Source organism: Lagenorhynchus albirostris, chromosome 20 (genome assembly GCF_949774975.1).
Source record: "Lagenorhynchus albirostris chromosome 20, mLagAlb1.1, whole genome shotgun sequence".
NCBI lineage: Eukaryota > Metazoa > Chordata > Mammalia > Artiodactyla > Delphinidae > Lagenorhynchus > Lagenorhynchus albirostris.
The window spans coordinates 22,678,548-22,700,626 of NC_083114.1; positions in this window are offsets into that span (position 1 = coordinate 22,678,548).

Here is a 22,079-nt window from a genome sequence, read left to right on the forward strand (position 1 = left end):
CAGCAGCAGTCTTAAATTTGTTCTTTATGGCATTTATGAGAAAAACGACAGCAAATATTATTGTCCCCAGTGTTTAGATGTAGAATGACTTGCCTCAGTTCATACAGAATGTGTTTGATCCAGTTCTTCTTCAATTGCTTGCTTATCATATAGAATAGTGTAGTGATTATAAGTCTTGGACACCTGTGTTTGAGTCCTAACTTTGTGTCTTAGATTGTTTTGTTGCTGTTGTCGCAATTTTAGTTTTTTTCTAGCCAGAGACATTTGAAGGTATTTAATATCTGTAAGCTGCAATTTCTTTATCTGCAAATAGGGTTAGTAATTCAGCTTACCACCAAATGGGGGATATTGTAAGAGTAAATGAAATGATGAATGTAAAAAGCTTAGAACTATGCCTGAAACATAGTAAGCAGACAATATATATTGACTATTATTAATATTATTGTTGTTTTTTTGTTGAAGAGTTTATTAGATTATGTTTTTGGAGTCAGTTTAATTTCAGCTTCCATTTCTGATATATTGGGTGAATATGATTCTTATATAATAATCGGCTATGTTTTTGTGAGCTTTGAAAGTGGTCATGCTACTGAAGAGCGTTGATTGTGTTCCCTATCGAGTTATATAGCAGTGAGAATGTCACAGGCAGTGCCCAAAGGAAACTTTATGATTAGTAGATTCCCTGAAGAGAATTGCTCACCTGCTTCACAGCCCTGCAGGCTGAGAGACTGAGAAATCCTAGCTAAGTTGTCTGAGACCTTATTTGCTTGTAAGAGTTGACCCTGGATTGGTCTTGGCTTTCCAGCCTGGGCAATCCTTCCAAGGAAGTTTGACTTCCCTGGTCATCAGGCAAAATCTCCATCAGCTGTCAAATCTGGGTAACAACCTTTAAGAACCAAACTAAATGTCTGGGTTGTTTGTTCCTAATATGCCAAGGTATTCCTTATATGTACTCAAAACTTTTTTTTAGACCAAAAAGCCTGGTGGCTCTAGCTTGCCTTGAGGAAAGCTGTATTGTTCAAAAGGTACATGGGCCAGTTGCTGCCAGTGGAGTGTTCAAATTCTCTCTGTCTCTGTCTCCAAAGCTTTGTTCATTGTATCTGGTAGAATTTTGTTCCCAAGGAGTAGGCACTTGCCTTGCTTCTAATACGAAGTATCTATTATAGTCCAGTGGTATGTATCCCAGGTTTGAACTCACTTTGACCCCCACCTCATACCTTACTATGTAATTGTATTGTGATTGAACATTTTTGTTTCCACAGTTTTAATTCCTATGTCATTATTCCTTAGTTCTTATTTCTAAGATCATAAAAGTTTTTGAAACAAAGTTGATATTTCTTATATATTTTTTCACAAATAATTATGATAAAAACTGAAGTGTCAGATGAGGGAACTTCTAGGAAAATGCTCTTATTTTCTGCTTTTAGAAATCAAAAGGATGTCTAATTATTGGGTGCTACCATTGTATACAGGAAGTTTTAGAACAAGAACATTTCTGAATTGATTCTTGTTAACTTTATTTCAGAAAATGGTAAAATAGCTGTGGAAGAGAGACCCTGTGAAGAGGTCACAGGTGCTAGAAACGAAGAGGAACTACAGGATTTAATTCAAGTATGTGGAGATAAAAACTCAAGGGGTACACAGCCAGTGTAGCCATAATTCAAAATAACCAGCAGGATTTGGAAGACTTTGGCATGTCTACTCAGCTCTGTCATCCTTAGGATAATGTGAAACTCTGAAACTGCTTTTGAGGCAGGGAATTTCTAGGACTTTTCCAAGTCCCAAGCCTTGTCTCTGGCCCCTTATTTGAAGTTTGGAGAGCAGGATTGAGGGCCATCAGTGTACGTCTACAGTTGTGGACACAGAAGAAGACACAGGTCTTTTAGAACTCCCCTCAAATAGAATTGCAGGAATTTGGGAACAAAGTAACTATGGCCTTAAGTGTGATTATGCTACAGAGTTTAAAAACTATTCATGTCTTTCAAGTAAGGTGTATAACCCAAATCTCATAATCACATATATATCTTGTGTTAAATATTTTGCCGAAGAACCTTTCTGTAAATCAATTATATGGATGCCTCGAATTAGGGATTAAGTTGTTAATGTAATTTCTAAAAGAAAACATTAATGTAGTGCATATAATATTTTTATTAAAAAGAAGCAAAAAATGTGTTTCATGTCATTGAGAGCTTTATTTGGGGCTAGATTGCTGATTATTTAACTCACCCCAATGTTGCAAAGTTTGTTTTGAAGGGAAGAAAGTAAAGAAAGAAAAGGTGGTTTTGTTCTGAAAAATGTAGATATTTTGATAGTTTTTCCCATAAAAAATAATTATTTTAATTCAATTTAAATCAGTCAAGGAAACTTCAAACTTATCCATGTTTGGGCTTTAAGAAGTCTAGCTTCCTGTGTAATGTAGGAGGAAAGGATTCCGTATTGATACTAAAGATTTCGGAAACCTGATTATAATAACAGATCCATTCCTAAATGAGGCCAATCTTGGAATCAGTTCCATTCAGAAATTCCATTCAGTTCCATTATGTGCTAGGTACTGGAAATAAGATGAATCTACTTCTCTCTTGGAGTTTAGGTGTTAAAGGTGTACCAGACAATTAAAAAGGACTAAAATTAAATAGATTATGAAAAGGACTGTGAAGAAAGTAAACTGGGTGCGAGTTACAGTATTTCAAGAAAATTACTTAACATGCTGACTTTAACATTCTAAGTGTCTTCTCCATGTGTGCACACAGGGTAGACCTCTGAAAAGTGACACTGTAGTTTTTTCTAGATTAATGGCTCTGTTGAGACAAGGTGGGATGGGGGAAGTTTTCCCATGCTAATATAAAGGGTCATTCACTTGGTTTTAGACTCTCTTTCCCAGAATAAATTGCTCACCTGCCCCAAACCCCTCCTACGGAAGTTGTGGAGTCATCACTGATTCAGTGGTAACCCCTAATAACAGAGTGGTGAATGAATAATGAGACGTGAATACTGAGAGTTTGGAGGAAATGGCAACATTTTAGAACAATTTTAAGGTGTGTTCCCCTCCCGCCACCATAACTGGTGCTCATTTTGCAGGTCAGCTACTTTTCTTATCAGGGAGGGAGGAAGGGAGGAAGAATGTCTCTCGGACTTCAGCTTTGAGGAGGAAGAGTTCAGATTGCCAGACTGGACTAGCACTCTTGAATTTCCCAGAATGCCACGTCCTGTGGTTTCCTTGGGAAGCTCTGCATCCTTCCCAACACCCCTCCACCCCTGGACTACTGGAGTTTGGGGTCACTCGGGTCTGCAGCCCAAATCCCGCCTCATTGTTTGTGGCCAGGGAGGGCAGGGAGGGGTTGGGAAGAGGGTCCCGGCAGGAGGTAATTGTCTCCTTTGTAAGGGGAAGGATGGCTTGCGCCCTGGGGACTCTGGGAAAAAGACCCACTCTGGTGGAGCGGATTGGATCTCCGTACAAACCTAATAACGGTGGTGTAACTAAAGATGTCATAAATAATGGGTGGGACGTTAGACGGGGGAGGCGTGCGCGGTTGCTAACGTGAGCCCTCGCGTTGGCGCTGGCATAGCGGTTCAAGCTTGGACGCAGGATGTGACTCCGGCTCCTCACTGGCCTGGGTCACTGCGCCTGGGAGCCGCCGCATGTTATGTCGCATCTGCGCCCTACGTTTCCTCCTCACATGGCAACGAGTGTGGCTTCTAGTCCAGGCAGTTCAGCCTCCGGAGTGGGCCCTGGGCCCCATCCAGGTGACACCCAACCCCCCGCGGCTGACCGAGGCTTGGTCTTCACACGCCTCAGAACCCCCTCCCAAATTGCTCCATGCCCTTACACCCCTGGTAGAAGCTGGGGGCTTTAATTACTTGGTGTCCTCGTCTCCAGTCCAGATGTTGGCCCCGCCTCATCAGGAGTTGACTGAGACTGAGTTTCCATACCCGGACACGGATTACGTTGGAGAGCTGCCTACAGATCAGTTTGCTGTTCCACATCATGATCTGAATAACTAGCAAACCCAACATCAAAAGCTCCCAGAGCCGGGTCCAGTGCTAGACTGGGATCAAAATCAGCCCTTTGTTCTGCTTTCTCGACACAAAAGTAAGACTAAACACATAGGTCTAGATCAGACTGAAGGTCACCAATCATTTGAAATACTTGTTCCAACTCTAGGTAGTAAGAGCTCAAAACCAATGAAGTTTACTGTTTCACCACCAAACCTGAAGAAAGATCTAGTTCAGCATCAACAGCTTGCCAAAGTTGTTGTTTGAACTATAGGCCAATTTCATAAAAACACTCAGGGTCTAGAACAACAGTTGCCGGGTGATTATTTAGATCCCAGTATGGATGCCTTTTATCCTGAGGAGAGCATACCTAGGGATTTTTGGGGGATCCCAGATGTACCTCCAGAGCCCCCTGAGGAAGCTGAAATTTCTCCATCCCAGCAGGAGACCCAAGCTCATCATCCAGAGCTCACTGAGGAGGCTGAATCTTTACCCAGCAGGAGGTCCCTGCTCAGCATCCACAGACCCCTGAGGAGGTTGAATCTTTTTTACCTCAGGCAGAGGCCCAGCCTCAGCATCCAGATCCCAATGAAGAAGTAGAACCACTTCCACTTCAGCAGGAGGCTCCATCTCAGCCTTCAGAGGCCTCTGAGGTACTAGAAACTTCAAGTCCTCAGGAGGTCCTAGCCCAGCCTTTGGAGACACTTAAGGAGTTTGTAGTTCAACCAGTAGCACATCATGGAGTAAATGAAACTCAGCAGTCAAACTTGTACAATGTAACTGTTAAACCTCTGGATCTGGCACTTACCATAACTCCACAGGTCACTAAAGAGGTTGAACCTTCTCCAGTCCAGCAGGAGGCCCCATCTCAGCCTCCAGAGTGCCCCGAGGAGGTTGAACATTCTCCAGTCCACAGGAGACCCCTTCTCAGCCTGCAGAGCACCCTGAGGAGGCTGAACCTTCTCTACTCCATCAAGAGGCCCCAGCTCAGGCTCCAGGGTTCCCTACATATATGTACTTCAAACTCCAGTGAGTGATGAGGTAGCATCTCTACCTGGTGCTCAGCGTTACGCTCATTCAAACTTGCCCAGTGTTACACTTCAACCTCTGAATTTGGAACTTACCAACACTCCAGAGTCCACTACAGAAGGTGAATTTCCTACAGCTCAGCAGGAGGCCCTGGCTCCACCTCTTGAGCATAATGAGGAGACAGAACCTTCTCCAACCCAGCAGTAGAACACAGGTCAGCCTCCAGAGCCTCTTGTGGAAGCTGAGCCTTCTCCAAGTGAACAGGAACAACCGACTCAGCCTTCTGAGCCTACAGAGCCTCCTGAGGACTTGCAAACAGCAACCCAGCAGAAGACCCCAGCTCAGCTTTCAGAGGCTTTTGGAGAAGCTGAAACTTCTACAACCAAGGAGGAAGCCTCAGCTCAGTCACCAGAGCCCCCTAATGAGGCAGAATCTTTGGCAGCCCAGCAGTAGATCCAATCTCTGTCTCCAGTGGAGATAGAACCTTCTGCAACCCTGCAGGAGCAACCAGCTCAGCCTCCAGAGCCTTCTTCAGGGGAGGTGGAACCTACTCCAACTCAACAAGAACAGCCAGTTCAACCTCCAGAGCATGATGAAATGACAGTTTCACCTCCAAGTCACCCTCAGGCTCAGCATTCAAACTTATCCAGTGTCGCTGTCAAACCTGCAGATGTGGAGCTTACCATAACAAAAGAACCACTCCAGAGGTGGGTCCTTCTCCAAATGAGCACAAGCTTTCAGCTCAGCCCTCAGTGCCCCTTATTAATGCAGAATTTTCTACAACACAGCATGAGGTCCCAACGCTGCCTTCACAGCCACCTGAGGAGGTTTAACCTTTGTCAGTTCAACAGGAAGCTCCAGCCCAATCTCCAGAAGCCGGTACACATAATAAAATTTCAGTATAATAGGAGACCCCAGCTCAGTATCCAGAGCAACCTGGAGAAGAAGTTATACCTGCCATAACCCAGCAGGAGATTCCAGATCAGCATCCACAGGCTCCTGACGTTGTACCTTCTCCACCTTAACAGGAAGGCACAGCTCAGTATCCAGAGTCTCCTGGTGAGGTTGAATCCTCTCCAACTCAGTCTCCAGAGCTCTCTAATGTGACTGTAGTTTTCTCTGCAGAGCATCATGTGACAACAGTTTCTCCTCGAGGTCAGGATCAAGCTCAGCTTTGGCAGCGGCCCGATGTCACTGTTATACCTATGGATCTTGCATTTATCGTAACTCCAGCGTTCACTAAGGAGGTTGAAACTTCTCCACCCCAACAAGAAACCTCAGCTCAGTCAACAGTGTCCCCTGAGCAGTTGGAACCTTTGTCAGTCCAGCAAGAGGTTTCAGATCATCATCCAACACCCTGTGAAATTGAACATTCTCCAGTTCAGCAGGGAGCCCCAACTCAACCAACATACCCCGAGGTGACATATCCAAATCCAGAGCAAGTTCAGGCTCAGCATCCAACCTTCACTGAGGTCACGATTCAACCTTTGGCCCTTAAACTGACCATAAGGCCAGAACCCACTAAGGAGGAAGAACCATCTCCAACCATACAGGAGAACTTAACCCAGCCTCCAGAGCCACCTAAGGAAGTTTTTGTAGCTCGGCCTCCAGTATATCAGAACCCAATAGTTCCAACACCAGATGAGGATCACACTGAGCCTCCAACATCACCCAGTGTCACAGTTCAACCTTTGGACCTGGAATTACGTTAACTCTGGAATCCAGTATGGAGGTTGAACCTTCTCCAACCATGCAGCATACCCAAGCTCAGCCATGAGAGCTCATTAAGGAAGTTGTAGCTCAGTCTCCATTGTATCCCAAGGTGACAGTTCCAGTACCAGATCAGAATCATGCTGAGCATCCAACATCACCCAGTAACACAGTTAATCTTAGAGACCTGCAGCTTACCACAACTCCAGAACCTACTACAGAGTCTGAACATTCTACAGCCTGACAGCAGACTACAGCTCCCCCTCCAAAACACCCTGAGATGACACTTGAACAGCCAAACCTGAATCAAGTCGCAATTCATCCTATGGATGTGGAACTTACCGTTATTGTAGGATCCAATATGGAGACTTTACCTTCTCCAATCATGCAGGAGACCCCAAATCAGCCTCCAGAGGCACCTCAGCATGTTGTAGTTCAATCTCCATTCCAGCAGCAGGTGACAGTTCCAACTACAAGGAAAGATCAAGGTCAGTATTCAACATCATCCAGCGTCATTGTTCATCATGTGGACCTAGAGCAAACCACAATTCCAGAACCCACTATGGACGCTGGACATTCTACATCCCTACAGCAGACTATAGCTCCCCCTTAAAACACCCTGAGATGACACTTGCACAGCCAAACCTGACTCAAGTTACAGTTCCACGCGTGGACCTGAGAGTTAACATATCTCAGCAACCAAGGCCATCTGAGACAGTTCTTTTTCCTTCAACTCAGTATTCAGTATCCACAGGTCTTCCTGGTGTAAAATATACCCCAGAAAAGAAGCAGCCAGAACAGCATGCCACCACAAACATCAGCATATGTGAGCTCTGTACCTTCAAAAATGAGATGCTGTCATGTGTCGGTCTCAGCTCAAAGCAGAAGCTCCATAGAGTGCCTGAGCCAGAGCCTAATGCCTACATAGGCACTTTCAACATCATGTAAGAATCCCCTTTCCTCGTTTGTTCTCTGCATCCTTCCTGACACGGCAGCCTTTCTTCAGGTCTTCCTGGGTCCTCCTTATCTCCCCAATCCACATTGACTGACTTTCTGTTTCCACCTTTTGTTTGTCAATGATTCCTTATCTTCATTCTCCTTCTTACTATTTTTCCCTCTCCTCCAGTCTTTTACTTTTAATTGCCCTTATTTTTTCCTTCTCCATTTTTTACCCCATTATTTAATTCCTTAACATCTACTCTTCTCCCATCTTTACTCCATCCTCTTTACAGCAACATGTCCCTCTCCCCATCTCATTGGTGGTAATACAACAAAGTGGTTAAGAGTAGAGATTCTGGAGCCAGACTACCTGGGTTTTAACATAGGTCTGCCATTTATTAGCTTTATGACTCAATTTCCTCATCTGTAAAATGGGGATTATGGTAGTCATCGTCTCATAGGATGACTCCTAATTCTCCTAATGACTCCAATCTCATTGGGAGACTTAGATGAGTTAATATAGGTAGAGCTCTTCTATCAGTGCCTATCATATATTTTAGTGTTAGCTATTATTGTTATTCAATCCCTCAGTTATATCTAGAACTCATCTTTGTTCCCTGGCTTCCTATATGTAGCACCCATTTTGTGCCCAACCCAGGGCTAAGTACTGTGGGAGCCACAGAAGTATATGGTATTGTCTCCAGAACATGACAATGACAAGTGGGAAGAAAGGGGATATGCCTTAAAATGGAGGTAATATATAATTATTAAAAGAAATACAGATAGGTGCTGTATTTCACCAGAACCTGTACTCACAGGGGTATGGAGGTCACGGAAGGCTGCATGGATAAGCTAAATCTTCAGCTGGGACTTAAAGATTGGCTGTGATTTGTCAGAGAAATAATAGGCAGTACAGTCTAGGCAACGGTGTGACTGCAGGGATGATCAGAATTTAATAGATTAGTTTGGCTGTAAAGAATTGGGTTAGGCAACAATGAAAGATAGGATTATGAAAACCCTTGACTACTGACAATGGGGGTTTGAAAGTTACGTTGTAAGATATGAGGAGCCAATGAATGTTTTCAAGCAAGACAGACAAATGATTAAAACAAGGGGCTTATTTTAGATTTCATATGTAGAGCGATCAGAGAGGAAATCTTGATTCATGGAGACCAAATAGAATGCTTTAACAAAATCTAGGAGTGAAGTGAGAAGGAGCTGAGTTAATGTGGTTGTGATGGAAGTAGAAAGAAAATCCTGAGAGTACTACAGAGGAAAAACTGACAAGATGTAGTAATTGACTAGAGTTGGGGGATTGTAGTACAGGAAAAAGAAAAATCACATGTGTTGATGGGCAGAATGATGGTGGTCTAACAGGTGGAAATACAGCAGTTGGGAAGCACAGTCAGTTTGAAGGAGATGAGTTCAGTCTTAGGCATCTTTTATTGGTGAGCATAAAGCAACCAGAAGGCTCTGTTTGAGTGGAAATGTCCCTCAGGCAGATGGGCAAACAGGTATCCATTTTGACCTATTTCTGACTCCCATGAAAAATGTGCTTATAAACTGAATAGTTACATTGTTGCTGAGGGAAGAGGACAATGCTAAAGCCAAAGATTCAGTCATCCACTGAGTTAGTGCTTCAAACTGAACCTCAGGCTTTTAACAGCTTCTTTTAAACATATCTAATTCATGGATACATTCTCACTGTTTAAAAAAAGAAACGTGACAGAAGTATATAGGATGAAATGTGAAAATTCCACCCCAACTTCCCTACCACCAATACGGTAACTCCTGTTACTGTTTTGATGTGTGTCCTTCCTTCTGATCTCTTTCCTTTGTATTTTGTTCCTCTAATGAGGTAATAAATTTACTCCTTGCTCAGTGACTTGTGCTTTTCCCTATGCAATATGTTTAAGAGATATTTTCATATTAGTTACTATAATTTCTAATTGCCCGTAGCCTGCTAACACCTGGAAAGATTCTGAGGGCACTGAGCCAAAGCTTTGGTGTTGCCTGGCATAGGGTTTCTTTATATTTATTTGCTGATATTGATAAATGTTTGCCATTTTTCTCATTGATTTGTAGGAGTCATTTTAGACACATAAGTGATTTTGGAAAATAAGTAATTGGCATTATGTATCCAAGAAATTGGACAGATAGGAAGTTCAAGTTCTGAGGAGATGCCTCATTGTTTGTGCAGTGGCCTCACAGTATGTTTTTTATTAATTGTGCACACTGGGAAGCTGATAAGCTGTGGGAATTATAAATCTGGTCTTTTCTGCATTTGAATATTCCCCACAAGGTGGCCATGATTCTTTTCCTCCTTCTCTACATTCTTTTCCTACCTATTCAAGCATATGAACTGCGGTTCTTCACAGAAATTTCCAGGGAAACTCTATTTCTTACATTGATGAAAGTATATGGAAGGCATACCGCTGGGCTGAGAAGCTGTGGGTATACTCTCCCCAAATATGAATACAAAAAGCTAACTGCCTTGTAAGATCCTTCTTGGTCCAGAATTTTGAGGTCAATACCTGTGAGAAAAGGTATTTCCCCTTCCATATCCCAAAGCAACCTAATGATTGAAATTCTGTGTTTATTTTAAAAATGAAATTTGGCAGGACCTCTTTAAAATCAGTAAGAGACAATTTAAACTTATTTTGCATTATACAAGTAATACATGATTATATTCTCAATATATAACAATGAAATAACAGGTATAGTGAAAACCCTTCTTGTGCCCTAATCCCCCACCCACTACTTTAAGCTTAGTATTAATCCTTCCAGACTCTTTTCCATACTTTTGTGTACATACATATTTACAGATAGGCAAATAGGTTTGTGTGTTTTTCTTATCTTTTTTTACATAAGTGACGTCTGCCACTTGATTCCTTCATTTCATGATATGTCTTAGATTTCTTTCCTTCCCAGTACATAGAGGGTTACCCCATTCATTTAAACTCATGCATAATATTCCATAGTATGAATGTATCACAGTTTAATAATGCCCCTATTGAAGGATGTTTAGATTTTGTCCAGTTTTCTTGTTACTTACATTGCTACAATGAATATCCTTGTACATGCATTTTTGTGAGCCTGTCATTTATTTCTATAGAATAGTTATCTAGAAATGGGATTGTTTGAGTGAAGACTATTTAGTCATAAAATTTTAATTGCCCTCACAAAAGTGGTGCCAGCTTATACTCCAGTCACCATGCTGTGATGACATTCATTTCCCCACACACTTCCACCACCACTGGATATTCTACATTTTTTTTTTTTTTTGCTAATCTGACGAGTGAATAAAAGGGGTTCCATCTGAATTTGAATTTTTCGTATTACTTGTGAACTTAAATATATTTATATGTTTACTGGACATTTGTAGTTTATCTGAGAATTGTCTGTCCTTTGCCCATTTTTCTGTTACTATTTTTTTTATTGATTTGTAGAAAAAGTCATTTTAGATATATAAGTGATTTTGGAAAAAAAACATTCAAAGTAATTTTTCATGACAGTCTGTGGTCATATCCGTAGTTCAACTTGAATATACAAGTCATAAATGACTTCTGAATTAATAATAAAAAATCATAACAGTCAATCTAAAAACAGGTATTATGACCACCCTTAAAGAGATGACCCCTTAGTCTGATATATATTGGTAAGGAAAAAATGCTAGAATCAGGCAATTTTTTTTTAATTTACAGATTTCCTAAATACTATATGTAGTTTATATTTCCTGTGATAGTATCTAACTTGGAGATTTTATTTCCCAAACTTGTAAGAAAAATGAAAGTCATTTGGCACAAGAAATAGATAACTTAATTTCCTCTGGGAGTGGAGGTGGGTGGTAGATTGAGGGACAGAGGTAAGAGAAAAAGTTTGAATTGTGTGCTACATATTTTTGGAATTTTAAGATGTGAATATATATTACATATTTTTGAAAAATAAATTGAAATTTAAAAATTAATTTTTAAAAAGCATGAGTTTGGGAGGCGATACTCTAAAACATGAGTCTGGTAAGGTTTGAAGGTATCTAAGTCAGCTTGAGGTTTATACCTTATAACCTCCTAACTTGAGGTCAGTTGTTCCGCAAAGCAGAATTTCTTAACCTCCCTCCTGCTCTCCCGTGTATATATCTTTGGCAAGCTGCAGAAACTTATGTTCTTGGGATAGTGTTTTAAAATATATAATAAGTCAAAATATATCGAAACTTATGTTCTTGGGATAGTGTTTTAAAATATATAATAAGTCAAAATATATTGAAAAAAAAGAAAACCAACTATATTGAAATAGTTTTCAGAATATTTTTAAAATTAGTGAAATAGTAATAAATATGCTTCTCTTAGCACACTAAATAACAAGATATAGTGGTAGGTCTAATAAATATTATAACTCCAGGGTAGTGATGAGAATAAATGATATTTCAAGGTATCTGCAGCATATATGTGATATGAAATGACCTGTGATTTCTATTGGGGACCAAATAAACTATACTGCTGATCTACTGTGGTTTGTTGCCTACATTCATAATGGAAGCAAGTGCTGATTTTAGTTAGAGATTTGTGAAAACTGAGATGTAATTTTATTTCCCACCCCAGTTTGGCACTCTGGGTTCAGTCCTCTTTATTCACAGACCTCTGCCCTAAAAGGATGATCCACAAGTCGAAATTGCCTGCACACTTTTGCGTGTGTTCAAGAAAGTGCAGTATTTTGGGAAAAGAACCATTGCTTTTATGAAATTCTCAAAAGATTCTTGTCTCAAAAGATTGAGGCACAAATGTAAGGGAGAAGAAAGACATTTTTTTTCCTGTACTTATCCTCATGAGTGACGATAAATTGATAATTTGTTTTAAATAAAAGTGTCTGATAGTTGATAACTTGTCACTTTCTTAATTCAGTCAGTAATTTTTTTTCCAGTATCTACGATATGCCAGGAACTGTTCTACATGCTAGGGTTACAGGCCCAGGAATGAAAGAGCCCAAGTATCCCAGTTCTCAGGGGATTTACAAATATATAGAAATAAGTATATAAGTGTAATAACTAGATAGATATAATTTCAAGCATTGCTAAATACTTTGGAGAGAAAGAAAGCAGGGGAAGGAGAGTAAATCAGTTCCAGAAAGGCCTATTGTTTGCATTTTATATATATATGGTTAAATCAATCAAACAGACCCTGAACCCTCTCAATTTCCTAGAAGTTACAGAGGTGGAGAGAAGGATAATTGTCAATAATACAGAATCAAAAATGAATGTAAAAATCAGAAGACTGCCTTAGACAAGAACCCTGGTCAGAAGTTAGACATGGATCTTTCTTAAATGTTCCTTCATGCCTGCTTTTGATATTTTCCTGGTGTGAGAAAGTTTTAGATCTGGCTTTAACTCTGATTCCCCATAGTTTTAAAATTTTTTCTTCGATCAAGAAGAAAGAGTTCTACAGATTAATGTATTTTATTTCAGTTATTCAGTTATTTCTTATTTGAAGCTCCTTTTTGGGTAATGTTTTGGTGACTGACTCAATCTCAGTCTAAACTTTACTTCTAGGCTGAATTTACCGTTGTTATTTTAAAAATTTCTTCTATCCTGTCATCCAAACAACTTCACAGAAAGAAAGCCCATTAATTTGAAATACATACTGTTTGGTTACTCCCTGTCCTACCATGATATTCAAACTCAAACCAGTGTGATATGGGAATCAGCCAATCAGAGAAGACACTGCCATAAAGAGTTGATGAGCAGCCCCATCTCTTTGCTGTACTTACTGAATCCTTGTCAACGTTCAAAGTTATAATTAGCATATATGAGTTCCACTTTTGTGTAGCTTTTTTTCATATGCCAGCATTTCCTGTGACGTTTGTATATCATTTTTGATGTATACCTACAGTTTTGTTATGCGATATGGGGGGGGGTAGAGTTTTTTCCTACCTTGGAAGGTATGAAAAGCGTTACCATAAATGTCCTTGGACATATTGATTTGTTTTTTTTCTTTTTGCATCATTTCCATGGAAATATGAAACCACTACTTAGAGGTGAGAAAACAATCAATCTTAGCACCATCTGTTGACCATTCCCCCTAACATGTGTTCTGACTATCACTGAGATTCCTTCTAACATGGTGAATTTCAATTTGAGGTCAGGGTCTCTGAAGCATGCTCAGGGCTCCAAGAGTTCTTTGTGGTAATTGAAGTCTTTTCTGTTTTTGTTTAAGTGATCTTTTAAAAATGTGTGTGACTATATTCTGTATAATATGAACCACCTTAATAACTGAGTTGCAGAGTTTCCAGGTAGTAATATTTTAATTTTCATAAGCTATGAGTAAAGAATTAATTTATGAGGTGGAATTAAGCTATGAGATGGAATTAATATAAATATGTGATCAAGAGACACTGTGAGTAAAAAGCAGGACGTTTTAAATGCAGAACTCAATGGAAATAGCTTCACAAGGCAACATAGCCTGTGCTCAGATCCCCAAGGCTCCTGAAGGATGTACCACTGTTAATATTACCTGCAAGGAAGGGGATTCTTCCAGGCAAGAGAAAGCTACCTTTGACATCTTATAGAGTTTCTTCTGTACTGCCTCTCTCTCCCACTCCCTCACTCCACTCATGGGATACTGGCTATGTGCCTTCCTGCTTATCAGATATAAGAAACAGGTGCAAAACGCCACCCCCTCCTCCCTGCAGCATGTTCCTAGTCTTTATTGTGAGACCAGCGGAAGCAAAGGGCTTAACATTCCTCAGGCAGACCCAGGCGTCAGGCTTGACTGTGAATGTTCCTGTTCCCTTGATTCTGCATTCTGGAGAAGTCATTGGCTGGATCTCTCAGGTTCCTAATTTATTCTTTAACTGTCATTTCTGCTGCTCATACACTGAGTTTTTTATTATTATTATTATTGCTAACACTTTTCATTCGTATATTCCTGAGTTGACTAATGGATGCACTATCTGCTTACATCTGCCTGAGGGTAATAATTGTGCTATCCTAAGGTCTTGTGCTTTGTTAACTCTTATTCATTGGCTATAAGGTCTTATGTTTGTTTTTGTTTTCTGTCCTTAATGGAGTAGGCTTTCTCACATTGTTTGGTCATTCCTGAGTGTAATTCATCTTTCTAGTGGAGATTCTGCTGCTTTTGTTTCACAGCTTTAGGGATGAAGTGAAATGAGCTTTTGGGGCTTATTACTCCCAATGGGTTGCCTTGAGAAAAAGGCAGAGGTGGAAGGTGCCTTCTGGTGGCTAGTCAGGGAGTGCATAACTTTCTTCCAGGGTTCTGGGACCTTGCCCCCTTTCTAACACCAATTGCTCCTGCCCAGAAGAATACACATTTTGCTGCCTGGATCAAGGAGGGAAGATGTGGGTTTGATGTGTGCTGTAGGCTGCTCCTACCGCACTATTCCAGCTGATCACCCTGTAGGTAGCTCCAGGATGTTTCTGGTAGGGGAGCATTTGTGTAGCTTCTCCCACACATCGAGCTAAGGTTGTGATTTTTTAAGCTATATCTTTTCTATCATTCTTAGGAATTTTGTTGGAGGTTGAAGGGGTGGAGACTTGACATGTTTTAATCTGCTAAATTGAAATAGCACAACTTCTTGGGAAACAATTTTGTATCCCTATTACATCCTAGACAAACTCAGGCAAATATGTATCAGGATACAAATACAAGAACGTTCAAAGCAGTATTGTTTTTAATAAATAAAAACTAGAAAAATCTCAGTATACACCAACAGTTGAATGACTAAAATGTGGTATAATCATACTTAGAAGTCATACACTTCATCAGAAACATAATGCAAGCCACATAAGTAATCTTAAATTTTCTGGTAGCCACTTAAAAATAAAAGTAAAATGAAACAGATGAAAAAAATTAATATCTTTTACTTAACCCTTATATCCAAAATATTAACGTGTGATCATTATATACATTATTAATAAGATATTCTAATTTTTTTAATACTAAGTATTTAAAAATATCCTAAGTATTACCATATCTACATGTAATCAATATAAAAATTAATGAGAGAATCTAGATTTTTTTCCCATACTAACTCTTGGAAATCACAATTTGGTTGCTAAATTTTATTACAAATACTTGATTGGTATTTAGATTTCATAAAATTTACAGTCGAAAAAGTAGTATCACATATACAAATTGTTGCTAACCAAAACATTCTCCAATAATTACATTTAGTATCAGTTTTTTTAAATTTTAATGTCAAAATAATTGAAATTAATTAAATTAAAAATTCAACTCCTTAGTCACATTAGCCACTTTCAAATACTCAGAAGCCTCATTTAGTTGGACATGCAACACTACATACTACAGGCAAAAATAAAATAATTTTACAAAATAATGTTGAATGAAAGAAGTAATGTGGCATATAATACATATAATATGATTCCACTTATATAAAGATCAAGAAGAAGCAAGACTAAACTGTGTTGTTTATGACTGATAGAGAAAAGGCAAAACTATATTTAAAAAGCAAGGAAATTATTATTAAAGTAAGGATAGTAGTTTGCTCCTGGAAGCCAGAGAGAGGGTTGTGATTGGAAAATGGCACACGGGGGGCTTCTGGGATGCTGGCAGGATTCTTTCTTGACATGAATGGTGTTACGTGGGGATCTGTTTTGTAATTATTAAACAGTTGAACAGTTGTTCAATTGAATTATTGAACAGTTATGTATATTTTATGCACATTTTAGTTTTCAAAAAATTTTAATGGGGGTAAAAACAGATGGCTTCATTTGCCCTGATACAGTGCTGTGTGGGACTTCCCAATAGGGTTTGGGGAAAGAGAGGAGGGAAGGGCAGCTCTGCAACGTTGGTGCCACCCAGAGCTGGTTTATAACAGAGACTTCGTGATCTAGGAGTAGGCATTAATTATATGATTTGGGGGAAAGAGTGGGTGGGTTGTGAGTTTGTGTGTGTGTGTGTGCGCGTGTGTGCGCACATGCATGATGTAGAGAAATAGACACAAAGGAGGAAGTGAAAAGAAGGTTTAAGGGAAAACAGAACAGAAATCACCATCCCTAAATTAAATAAGAATTAGGTTGCTTAGGTGGCACCATTACCCAGCTTTCCTCCACATATTGGAGTTAGTCCTATGTAGTATATAGTTGTAGTTATTTTGCATTTTGATCCAGAAATAACCTCTTCATTTTTCAGAATTCTCAGCGAAAATTATTTGGCTGAATTACATAAGGACTCATTTGAAGGCTTGTTATCCCTCCGATATTTGTAAGTTAATCATATTTATTTATGAGTTCTTATCTATAAAGTAGATTATCTATAAAGTAAGTAAGGGCTTCAAGTTAGATAATCTTTTTAATTTCTTCTAGCAATAAAATTCTACAATTCTGTAAGTCTGTGTAGGGCCCCAGCCCATCACTAGCACTAAATATCTCCTATTCATTTTTAATTTTTTAATTATACAGACAAGGTATAGATAGAAAAATACACTTTAGTTGTAGAGGAAAAGTGGGAATGAGGTCTGAGCAATTATAGACTTCCATATGAACTTTGTTATATAAGTGTTCATATAGTCTCCATCTGTATTTATATTTTGTTTATGACCTATGGATCAAATCTGGCCCACAGTCCATTTTTATACAGCCAATAAGTTAAAAGTGATTTTTAAAGGGCTGTAAATGAGAAAAAAAAGAAATGAAGAAAAATATGCGACAGAGACTGTATGTGGCCTGCAAAGCCTAAAATATTTACTTATCTGGCCTTTACAGAAAAGGTTTAAAAAAGTTGGTTTAGTGAAATGAGAGAAATTAAAGTTAATCTCAAATTGTCACCTACAGGAAAGAAAATAGAGAACAATTACATTAATATGAATGCCATTAACTTATAGCATTGATAATTTAATCTAAATTAAATTAACATTTAAATATTAAATATTCAAGCAGATGAATTATGTAAACAGTATTGTCAAGGGACTTCCCTGTTGGTCTAGTGGTTAAGACTTTGCCTTCCAATGCAGGGTGTGTGGGTTCGATCCCTGGTAAGGGAGCTAAGATCCCACATGCCTCATGGCCAAAAAAACAAAACATAAAGAAAAAGAAGCAATATTGTAAGAAATTCAATAAAGACTTTAAAAATGGTCTATTTCAAAAAAAAATAAAAATCTTAAAAACAAAATCAGTATTGTCAAGAACACATTAAGTTACCAAAAAAACAAACTGTTGTTAAGGATTTCAAGGCAGGAATTGTGATGCCAATATTAAGAATGTTTAAGATGATGGTTAAGTGGTATATTCAGAAATGTTTACATTAAATAAGCATATCAGAAATGCCCCTAATAAAAATCTCTCCAGCCTTTTTTTTTTCTGGTTCTTTTGTTTGTTTTGTTTTTTGGGCCACGCCACATGACTTGAGGGATCTTAGTTCCCCGACCAGGGATTGAACCCAGGTCCCCAGCAGTGGAAGTGCCGAGTCCTAACCCCTGGACTGCCAGGGAATTCCCTCTCCAGCTTCTTTATCAAAGAGGAAATGCTTGCCTAGTATTTCTTTTTATTTAGGGATAAGGAGAAAACTGTGTTTTCTGCTATAAAAGCTCAGTTTTTGTCCTTTGTCCATGGCATCCAAAGCTGTGTATGCCATTAATCCTTATTAAGCCAATGAATGACCCTCTGTAGCAAATAGATTCTTCTTGCCAATATAAAAGGCTTAAGGGAAGTGGGTATAAAGAGCCTCAAATGACCCTAAAAATAGTTCTTTTAATTATCAAACCTTCCAAGTTTTAAGGGGCAATCACCTTTATAGTAGTCTCTTCTCTGCCATCTGGACTCCAAACCTTACAAACACAGTTTGGAGAAACAGAAATAAGATAACTGCTCAGTGGACTAGGCCCTTCATTACTTATACTATGAAATAATTTATAATCTGATTATTTCATGTTAGCATAAGTATTCTCATTCTTTAAAAAAATGCCAATCAATAAAAAAGCGAAAAAAGAATATGCTAATAAGCAGTGTGCCTAGTGCTGTAAACATGAAGATGGGTAAGACAGGATTCCTTTTAGCAACTCATGATCTCACAGGGAAAATAAACATATAAGCTCAAACCACAAGGACAAAGTGCTGTGGAGGTTCCATGAAGTAATAAAACTACATTTCTTTTCAAAGAGTCATTTCCTCATTCTATCCACTCCCCAGCTATTTCTTGATTTTATACATATTTGAGTTTGCTTTATGTCCAGGTGTTGGCTTTAAGTATGATAAACGATTCACATAAGCAGGATCTAGTCCATACTTTGAAGGAGTTTATGCTCAGAGGAAATGGGTTGCAAACATAGCTATATTTAAAGAAAGAAATGAATATGGGCAATGAGAGCTATCAGTGGGGATTGCAGCACAAATGAGGGAAAAAAGACTTCAAATTGGATCAGGGAAGATGTTACTAGAGCAATGCTGTTTAAATGGGACCTCGAAGGGCCATTGGGTATCAATGACAGACATGTTGGGAAGAGTAAGCTTGCAAAAGGAACGTGGGAGAAAGACAAAACACAGGAAAAATTCTCTGAGTACCTGTAGAGTACAAGTGGGAAGAGTAGGAGATGACAGGCAGATCATCTTGGGCTTTGGAGGCCAAACCAAGTATAACATGCCAAGCTACCACAGCAGTGCTTTAGGACAAGCTTTAGCCTGCAACAGAGCCAACCACTTGGAGGGCTTGTGAAAATACAAGCTCCAGCCCCATAGTTACTGATTCAAGAGGTCCAGAGTAAGGCTGAGTATTTGTATCTTCAATAAGTTCAAAAGTGATGCTGGTATTTGAGAACCACTTCTGGAGAGTTAATCTGGTGATCGCGTGGAGGATGGCTTAGAAAAGGAGAGGGTAGAGATGGAAACACTAGTCAGAAGACAGTGATACACAACCAGTTGAAATGAGAGACTAAGCTGGAATCAATGGAAATAAGATAGTCAGCTATAGTCAAGAGTAGGTATTTTTGAATAAAAGTCAATATGATAGAAAGTGTACTACTGAATTAAAGCTATATATTAATGAGAGGAGTAATTTCCTTTCAAGTTGTGTGAAAGGGTATCTTTTATTTCTTCTCCTAATGAATTGGCCTAGCAAAACAGAACTATACTGGGAAGTGTGTAAATATAAGAATATTCCTTTTAATATTAGAAATTATAATGATATATAGAGATAAAAACTTTGAACTCATAATCTACAATTTGAAGAGACCACAAAAGGTGGAATCTAATCAATGCTTCTGTGCTCAGGAAAGATTACCTTCAAAATCTATCAAGTTCTATAGTTGTATATTTAATTTATGAAGATCCTGAAGGTGAGACTCTTAAGAGAGGTGAAGACAGGGTTAAGGTCTCTGGAAGGTTTAAATAAAAATTCCTAAGGTTTGGAGTTTAGACAAAAGCTTCCTCTTTATTATTATCATTCTAACCTCTACTAGTTATTCCTACTAATTAGATATCTAATAGATAATTGAGGCAATATTTTCCTTTTTCTTTTCCTGGAGATTTATCCTGCAATAAAAGACAGTTTATCGAAAGATGTAGATTTGAACCACTACTTTTTTGCAATTTATGTAAGTTACAAATATAAATTCATTTTATTTGGAATTTTTATAAACCTTGATTTTTTATAAAATTAATTTGTTACTCATTTTGAAATATGATTAAAACTACTACTAAAATTTTGTAGCAAATCCTTTTTGTCTCTAGCAAAGATTAATGTGAGAATTATTACACAGATCAGAGTGAATCATTATAGAGCAGTGGTTCTCAAGCAGGGTGATTTTGCAAGCAGGTGACATTTGGTAGTGTCTGGATACATTTTTGCTTGTCAGAACTGTATATGCTACTGGCATCTAGTGGACAGAGGCCAGAGATGCTACTAAACATCCAACAGTGTACAGGAGAGCCTCCCACAGCAAAGAATTATCCAGCCCAAAATGTCAATAGTGCCGCCTTTCTAGAGAAATAAAGATCACTTAACACAAGTATTTAATGAGTATTTACTATTTTGAATCTACTGTACCACATATATAATCATGAAAGTATAAATCATAATATCTTCCACAGTGAGATTTCTTTAGAATATGGAGGGAGTAGTGATATTATGTTTCATCATATATAAATTAGAATTATTGCCAAACGATAACTGTTCTGAAAGAATATCTATTTTTCTTTTGCTTGTGTCTTTTTTTGTAGTATCCTTGGCTGCAATTTACTCACAGAACTGAGCTTTGGAATGTTTCAGGCCTGGCATGGAATGTAGTTTTTACACAAGTTTTAAGTGATATAGAAGATGAATGCATGTAAAAAACTGTGTGTAGAAACATCATGCAGTCATAGGTTAACTGGGTGTAAGCCCAGTATGAATTCTGGAAAATCTGTCTTGAGAGCCATTTATTTTTTTTTCACATGAGGAAACTAAGGCACAAAGAGGCCAAGAGACTTGAGTATCTCATATATATGAAACGCTGTGGTTTCCATAATACTGATCTTTGGCACGGGCAGTAAAAGGCACCAAGCAAAAACACGCAAATTTGCATTGTCATGGAATCCCACTGATGCCTCTCCAATATGCGAATGGTCCATGAAGTTCCACTTTTGAATTTATCTTTGACTCCTGCTCATGTGCAAAGTTCCTAACTGCTTAAAATGTATGCAACACAGAGCTGCAAATAACTGTTTAGCACCGAATTCTTCAGGGAGCAAAAGGTGTGGGTGTTTCCCCAACCATTATTAGCTCTTTTAAATGGTAAAGCAGAAAGAATTCCTGAACACCCACCACAGGGCTCTCCCCAGCCACGCAGAACATTCTTCTTCAAAAAGCATATATCTCTGAAGTGAATTTTCTGTGGCCAATGGGAACTTTTTAGGCATGGAAAAAGACATTGTTTGTGTTCAGCTGTGTGTGAAAATATAAAGAAAATACATTGCTGTAGCCTAATTCAATATACTTTCTTTGCTGACTACTCTTCAATGAGAAGTGTGGGTTTTACACCCCTTCAGCTCAAAAATTCTGTGATTTCTCATGACACAAGGAAATGATAGTGGGTACGTTCAAAGGCCCGAAGGCGATTTTAGACTCAAGGTAAAGAGCTCTTCTACACCTGGCTTTGGAAAAGACTCTCTTACCTGTCTTGTGGTTCAGAAATCCAGTTTCACATAGTTCACACATTTTGGGTTAATGAAGGTGTTGAGGCTGTGTCTGGAGCTGGATTAGCAATTCCTGCAGATGCCTATGTTTAGCGGCCTCCTTCCTTTCCCTTGTTAGTTTGCTGATGCCTACCTTGGGCAGAGAGCACCAAGGGTCAGTTTTTCTTTTGCCAGCACACCGGAGAGCAGGCTTATGAAGTCCCTTCACCAGGAGGTTTTAGTAGCGTCAATACAATGTCTTAAACTAACCACATTTCCTAAACATGCTATAACACCA